General features: G+C 39.2%; 1 pseudogene; it reads left to right on the top strand.

The window, feature by feature from the left end:
* Positions 1 to 6,006: 6,006 nt before the first annotated feature.
* LOC101602123 lies at positions 6,007 to 7,150 on the top strand (annotated as a pseudogene).
* The last annotated feature ends 1,319 nt before the right edge of the window (positions 7,151 to 8,469 follow it).

The raw sequence follows: 8,469 nt of genomic DNA, 5'->3' as shown, positions 1-8,469 counted from the left end.
CAAGGCACATTGCAGTTAAAACTCTAAACAATGAAAATTAAGAGAGAGAGTGCTAAAAGCATCAAGAGAGAAACAACTCACTAAATACAAGGCAATCCTATTAGAATTACCTCAGATTTCTCAATGGAAACCCTGAAAGCCAGAAGGTCATGGAATGGAATACTTCAAAGTCCAAAAACCATGTCTTACAACCCAAGCCACTCTACATAGCAAAAGTATCCCTCATAATATATGGTGAAAGGAAAACTTTCCATGAAGAAAGTCAACTTTATGATTATATGAACACAAAGCCAAATATATTGAGAATACTCCACAGAATACTCCACACAGAAGAGGCAAACAACCAATCTCAAGAGCCAACAAGAAGGTCACAATAACCAAAAATAGATCAGGCAAGAAAGTACAAAACACAAGGAAGTGCTCAACCCCACAAAGCACCTCATCATGACAGATTAATTCAAGCCACACAGTAATGACTTTAAATATTAATGGTCTTAACTCACCCATCAAAAGACATAAGTTATCAAGATGGATCAAAAAAAAAATGGACCCTTCTATCTGCTATCTTCAAAACATCCACCTCACCACTAAACACAGACACCTCCTCAAGGTGAAAGGATGGAAAATGATATTCCACACTAATGAAAATAAGAAACAAACATGCGTCACTATATTAATATCTGATAAATTAGACTTCAAATCAAAAGTAAGCAAAAAGGACAAAGAGCACTTCTTACTCATCAAGGGAATGATCCAACATGAGACCATCACAATCATAAATTTATGTGTGCCAAACAGAGGTGCACCAGAGTTTATAAAACAAAACCTACTAGATAACAAAACAGAAATAAACATCTATGCCCTCATAGACAGAGATTTCAGTACTCCACGATCATCAATAGGCAGATCATTGAAGCAGAAAATAAATAGGGAGATAGTAAAGCTCAACACCACCATAGATCAGTTAGACCTAATGAACATCTACAGAACTTTCCAAACCAACACTATAGAATGCACATTCTTCTTAGCAGCCCATATAATAGTCTCCAAAATAGACTATAAGGCCTAAAGTGTGCTTTCATAATTTCAGGAAAATTGAAATAACTTAGTGCATCATAACAGATCACAATACTTTAAAGTGAAAAATTAACATCAAGAGACACATCAGGAACTCCACCAGCTCCTAGAGACTGAACAACACTCTTTTAAATGGGTCATGGAAGAAATCAAAAAGAAAATGTAAAATTCCTAGAGTTTAATGATAATGAAAACACAACCTACCAAAACTTACAGGACACAATGAAGGCATTCCTAAAGTGAAAATTCAAAGTGCTACGTGCCTTCATAACAAAGACAGATAGTTCCCAAAATAATAAATTTACTGTTGACCTAAAGGCATTTGAAAAACAAGAAGACTCCAATTCTAAGAGCTCCAGACAGAAAGAATTAATCAAGATGAGAATAAAAATTAATGAGTTGGAAATGAAGAAAACAATAAGAAAATTGATGAAAAGAAGAGCTAGTTCATTGAAAATATACACAAGATTTGATAACCTCCAGGCCAATTTTATCTGGAAAAAAAAGATAAATCTAAAATTAACAACATCAGAAATGAAAAAGGAGAGTTCTCAACAGACATCAATGAAATTGGAAGAATAATCAGGACATACTTCCAAAAATTTCTCCTCCACAAAACTGGATAATCTGGAAGAAATGGGTGAATCTCTAGTCATATAACACATACTAAAACTGAACACAAAGAAGACTAATCTCTTAAAACTATCACATTCATCAAGATTTAAAAAGTAACCAAAATCTCTCCCCTGCCCCAGGCTGTAGGCATGGCTTAGTTGTTAAGGTATTTTCTGCAAAGCCAAAGGACCCAGGTTCAATCCCCCATGACCCATATTAGCCAGATGCACAAGGGGGCACATACATTTGGAGTTCATCTGCAGTGGCTGGAGGCCCTTGTGCACCAATTTTCTCTCTTTCTTTCTCTCTCTCTATCATCTATCTATCTATCTATCTATCTATCTATCTATCTATCTATCTATCTATCTATCTCCTTCTTTCTCTGCCAAACAAATAAATAAAAATAAAATATTAAAAAAATAAAAACCTTTCCCCCCATGAAAATTCCAGAACCATATGGCTTCTCAGCTGAATTCTACAAAACCGTTAATGAAGAATTAAAACCAATTTTTCTCATATTGTTTCACATAATTGGAGGGGGGAATCCTCCCCAACTCCTTTTATGAAGCTAGTATTACCCTAATACCAAAACCAGATAGAGAGTTACAAAAAGAAAGAAAAAGTATAGGCCTATATCCCTGATCGATTTAGATGCAAAGAGCTTCAACAAAATACTCACAAACATAATTCAACAATATCTAAGGCATTATTTACCTTGATCAAATGCACTTCATCCCAGGGATGTGGGTATGATTCAACATATGGAAATTGGTCAATGTAATACACCTCATAAATAAACTTATTCACAAGAACCATATGATCATCCCAGTTAATGCAGAGAAGGTCTTTGACACAATACAACACCACTTCATGATCAAAATGCTGGAGAGATTAGGCATGGAAGGTTTATACTCAACACAAGCCTATAGTAAAAAAACAAACAAACAAACAAAAAAAAAAAACCACCTAAAACCCAATTATTACTTTATGGGGAAACACTCAAGGAGTTCCTACTGAAATCAGGAACAAGACAGGGATCTCACTCTCACCACTGCTTTTCAACCTAGTACTATAAATACTAGCCCAAGCAATAAGAGAGGAGAAAAATAAAATAAATACAAATTTGAAAGGAAGAAGTCAACTTAGCCTTTTGCAGATAACATGATCCTATACATATAAGACCCAAAAGTCTCCCCAGTCCAAAATTAAAAAAAAAAAAAAGTGCTATTCCTACAACACATAATCTACAACCCCATGGATAATACTGCAATACCACTGAAGAGGGTCCACAATGGAATGGGGCCAGGGATGTGGGAAAAGAGGGTACCAACACATGATGTATCCATACAAAATATGTTGTCAATAATAATGATAATAATAATAAATGGAAAAAAAGAATTTCTGTGTTAGAACATAGAAACTTCTGGGTATATATTTAGAAGTGGTAGAGCTGGATCATGGGATAGTTCTATTTTTAGTTTATTTTAAAGACCGTACACACTGATTTCCATAGTAATGACTTGGGTTTACATTCCTTTCAGTAGTGTACAAGGATTACTTTCTCCCACACCAGTATGTGTTGTTTATTTTCTTCTTTTATTCATTTTTTATTTATTTGAGAATGACAGAGAGAGAAAGGCAGAGGGGGGGGGGAGAGAGGGAGAGAGAGAGAGAGAGAGAGAGAATGGGTGTGCCAGGGCCTCCAGCCACTGCAAACAAACTCCAGACACATGCGCCCCCTTGTGCATCTGGCTAACGTGGGTCCTGGGGAATTGAGCCTCGAACCAGGGTCCTTAGGCTTCATAGGCAAGCGCTTAACCACTAAACCATTTCTCCAGCTCTTGTTTATTTTCTTGATGACAGCCATTCTGTCTATGGTTAAATGGAGTATAAAAGCAGTTTTAAACTGTATTTTCCAAGATGGCTAAGGATGTTGAAAACTTTTTGAAGTATTAACAATTTGTATGCCTTTCAATGAGAATTATCTATTCAATTCATGGAATCATTGATTGATTGAATGATATTTTTGTACTCAGCTTTTGCAGCTTATTGTATATTCTATATATCGATAACATACACATGTATAGTTGGTGCTGCAGTTACCTTCCTGTTGCTGGGGCAAACACCAGACTAGAAGCATTTTATGGAAGAAAGGATTTATTTCAGGCTTACAGTTTCCAGTAGAATTTTCATCATGGTGGAGGTAGCTGATTCACTTCATAATATATCTCCCATCCGTACATCCAGAGCAAAGAAACAATATCCTGCACTAATAAACACCAGTTGACTCTGAACACAGTGTGAATTTCATCGAAGGTCTGCCCCTAATGATACATTTGCTTTTGTAGGGCTCCACCTTCCAAAGACTTAGTAGGTAAGAATTAAGCAGGCAGCTCAAAGACAAGCACTTCAATCTATTGGAACATTTACATTCAAACCACCACATTCCAATGCTTGTGCCCATGGACTCAAGACTATGTCACAATGCAAATTGTACTCAGTCACTTCAAAAGTCCCAGTAGTCTTTAGCAACCCTTTTGAACATTGTTCAAAATCCAAAGTCTCATCTGAGATTCAAGACTCTTTTCTCAGTGAGCCCTGTAAAATTAAAACACAAGTTACATACTTCCAACACATAATGGCACAGAGTAACCATTTCCATTGCAAAAAGAGGGGACAAGTGGGAGAGACTTAACCAACACAAGATCAATAACCAACAAGCAAACATCAAACACCTGCATTTCCAAGTCCAACATCTGTAACCAGTGACAAAGTTTCTGAAATTCTAATTCCATCCCTCCAGTTCACTTTCTGACAGTTTTGGGAGTATTCCATCTTGAGCTGGAATCTCTTCTTGGAAGCCATTCCACAGTGTCCAAATCTCCATATACTTTTGGTCTTCAATGCAATCCATGTTCATCTTCACAGTTCCATTCAATGGCCTTAATGGATCCCCATATAGGAATTCAACCCTGCTTCATATTGCCTTATCTCAGCAGCTCCTGGAATCATCATGCACATCATGACTCTCATATCTTATGCTTTCAAAACCAATACCAAGTGGATGGCATAGCCAAAATTGTAAATCTGTGAGTGAATAAAGCTGGTTCTTGATGAACATGATACTCCTTCACCAATCTTCCTTCAAGTCACGTACTTTCATTGAATTAGTATTCTTAGTACCTTGAGCCCAATGAAAAACAGTTGGCTTTCATTTAATCTCCTTAAATAGTAATCTTTTTAATAACTGTAGCTTAAGCTGCCCGTAAACCAGTCTCTGCCCCTGTAATTTCAAACTTCAGTTTTTTTCTGTGATAAACTACACATTTTATTTTTTTTATGTTATATACTTCCTCCAAGCACATCAGTCCATTACTTTAAAATTAAACTTTGCTTAAAGTCTCAGGACACTGGCAGACTATAGCCAGCCTTTCTGCCAATAGCTCAGTTTTAACAATTTTTTTCCTTCCTCTATAAAACTTCAAAAGCCAAGCCTTCATAACCCACAATTCTCTTTGTATTAACATTTTCAAACTCTTACCAGAATATTCCATCAATCTCTGCTTATAGCATTGCAAGGCTTCTCCAGTCCAAAGTAACAAATCCATTTATTTTTCTTATGCAAACACATTCCAAAAGATAAGTAATTATATGGTCAGATTCATTGCATTAATGACTCTACTTCTTGGTACCAATTCCCTGTTGTAGTTACCCTCTTATTGCTCAGATAAGCACCTAGCCAAAAGCATCTTATGGAAGGAAATGGTATATTTCAGGCTTACAGTTTCCTGGGGAAGCTTCATCATGCATCCATAGCAAAGAGACAACAACCCACACAGCAAACATGAGCTGACTGTGAATACACAACTGGATTCCACTACAAGGTCTGCCCTGATAACACACTTTCCCCAGGAGGGCTCCACCTCTCAAAAACTACTAGGTGCGGGCCCCTTCTGGCACCTGGAGGCTGCTGAGGATCGGGTGCTGCTCGGGCACACCGGGATCCCTGGTGTCCCCCCCACAGGCATCCCACCCAGCCAAGTTGCTCTTTGTTGGGTGATTTCTACCAGCAATGTGAACTGCACTGCAACAGTAAAGTGGTACCAGGAGTGGGGTTGCTGCTAGACCCCTGACTGTGTGGCTTTGGCCTTTTGGATCTGATTTTCAAGAGGAATGTGGGAGCATTTGAAACCTTGGTCTAAGAGATGCCTTATAGTGCTTGTTTACCACCACAGGAAGATCTCTCCCCCTGGACCTGGGAGACCCCCACACTTTCCCGAAGCTGAAGCTACAGGGTATTGAGATATTAGCAAGATGTCTTCCCACAAAGCATCTGCCATGGCACAGGGCAGCGGGACTCCTGCCAGCAACAGGGAAACCGACACATTGAAGCTGGCTGAACTGGGACCCCTGCTGGAGGAGAAGGGCAAACCAGGGACTGCCAACACCACCACCAAAGCTGAAGAAGAGCAAACCTGCCTGGTGCCCCAGGAAGAAGAGGAGGAAGTGCACATACTGACACTTCCCCTGCAGGCCCACCATGATGTGGAGAGGATGGAGGAGTTTGTGTATAAGGTCTGGGAGGGACGTTGGAGGGTCATCCCATATGATGTACTTTTTGACTAGCTGAAAGACAAGGACTACCTGCTACATGGCCACAGACCACCTAGGCCCTCTTTTCGGCCTTGCTTCAAGAGCATCTTTTGCATTTACACAGAAACTGGAAATATCTGGACCCATTTACTTGGTTTTGTGCTGTTACTGTGTTTGGGAATCTTGACCATGCTCCCACCAAATATGTACTTCATGGCTGTGCTGCAGGAGAAAGTGGTTTTGGGGATGTTCTTTTTGGGTGCAGTGCTCTGCCTCAGCTTCTCTTGGCTCTTCCACACTGTCTACTGTCATTCAGAGAAGGTTTCCCGGACTTTTTCCAAATTGGACTATTCAGGGATTGCTCTACTCATCATGGGGAGCTTTGTCCCCTGGCTCTATTATTCCTTCTACTGCTCCCCACAGCCTCGGCTCATCTACCTCACCATCGTCTGTGTCTTAGGCATTTCTGCCATCATTGTGGCACAGTGGGACCGGTTTGCCACTCCTAAGCACCCTCCGACAAGAGCAGGAGTGTTCCTGGGACTTGGCTTGAGTGGTGTTGTGCCTACCATGCACTTCACCATTGCGGAGGACTTTGTCAAGGTCACCACCATGGGCCAGATGGGCTGGTTCTTCCTCATGGCCGAGATGTACATCATCGGAGCTGGCCTCTATGCTGCTTGCATTCCTGAACGCTTCTTTCCTGGAAAATTTGGTTCCATATGGTTCCAGTCTCATCAGATTTTTCACGTCCTGGTGGTGGCAGCAGCTTTTATTCACTTCTATGGCGTCTCCAACCTTCAGGAATTCCGTTATGGTCTAGAAGGTGGCTGTACTGATGACTCCCTGCTCTGAGCTTTCCCACCTGAGGGATGGAGAAGGAGCTTCCCAAGTGCTTTTAAAAAATAACTTCTTTGCTGAAGCAAGAGGAAGAGTCTGGGTTGTTTGTTTCTAGAAGAAACCTCTTAGAGAATTCAGTCCCAGTCAAGCTTCAGCTCACTTTCACAGCCGCTGGGCAATGAACTTTCTATTTTCATTCTCTGCCTGGGGAAGGTGTGAATGGTCAACGCAGCCATCCCTCTCCTCAGTCATCAACTTCTCAACAAGGCAACTACTGGTCCTTCATAGACACACGACTTTGGAACTCACATTGAAATTTTCCCCCTCCAACCATTTTGGGAAAAAAAATGTGTCCTGCAACTCTTCATAAACTATATTTCTTTGTTTTTCTTGAAGAAAATATCCCTTCCTTGCCCCTTTCTTTACTTTGTAACCTGGCTTATAACCAGCCATCATTTTTTGTAGCACACTTTTCAAAAACAATTATAACCTAGTCCCATCTTTCTAGGGCCTAGACCTTCTTACACAGCAGGAAGAATAAATCCACCAACTTTTATGTACCCCAGCTAATCATGGAAATATGTCCAGACTTCAGATAACTTGAGTTTTGATTTTTTTTTCTTAGCAGAATAATGTAAAATTTAAATGGTGAAAGATATTTAATATTTAAGACTAAGCTTTAAGAAGAATCCTGCTATTGTTGCTATGTATCTTGATGCAGAGACTATGATGATAAGAAAAGAAGTAAAGAAGAAAAAAAACCAACTACTAGGTGGGGACTAAAAAGGAAACTTGATCACCAATGCCTGGGACATTACATTCAAACTACCACATTGTAAAGATATTTTCCCATTCTGTATGTTGTCTTTCCTCACTTTGGTGATTGTTTCTTTTATTGTGAAGAAGCTTTTAAGTTTCATATAATCCCATTTAAGAATTCATGGAATTATTTTCTGAGCTATTAGAGTCTTTTCATGAGAGTCCTATTCCGTGCCTATGTCAAGAAATGTTTTTCCTATGACAGTTTCAAAGTCCATGGCATTATATTAAAGTCTTTGAATGATTTTGAATTGATTTTTGTACAGGTTGAAAAATGTGTATCCAAAATGATTCTTATACAATGTGAATATTCAGTTTTCCCAGCACTAATTGTTGAAAAGGCTGTCTTTTTTTCCCCCAGTTCATATTTATAACACTTTTGTGGCTATAGCTGTCTGTATTGGTATATAATCCTCAAAGTTCCAGTGGAATTCCTCACAGAATTAGGAAAAAGCAATCCTAAAGCTCACATGGAAGCACTGAAGACCTTCCTTTGGATAGCCAAAGCAAACCTAAACAGAAAAA

The sequence above is a fragment of the Jaculus jaculus genome, chromosome 8 (assembly GCF_020740685.1).
Source record: "Jaculus jaculus isolate mJacJac1 chromosome 8, mJacJac1.mat.Y.cur, whole genome shotgun sequence".
Taxonomy (NCBI): Eukaryota; Metazoa; Chordata; class Mammalia; order Rodentia; family Dipodidae; genus Jaculus; species Jaculus jaculus.
The sequence above is the reverse complement of the archived record's forward strand: the minus strand, read 5'-3'. Positions and strand labels throughout refer to the sequence as shown.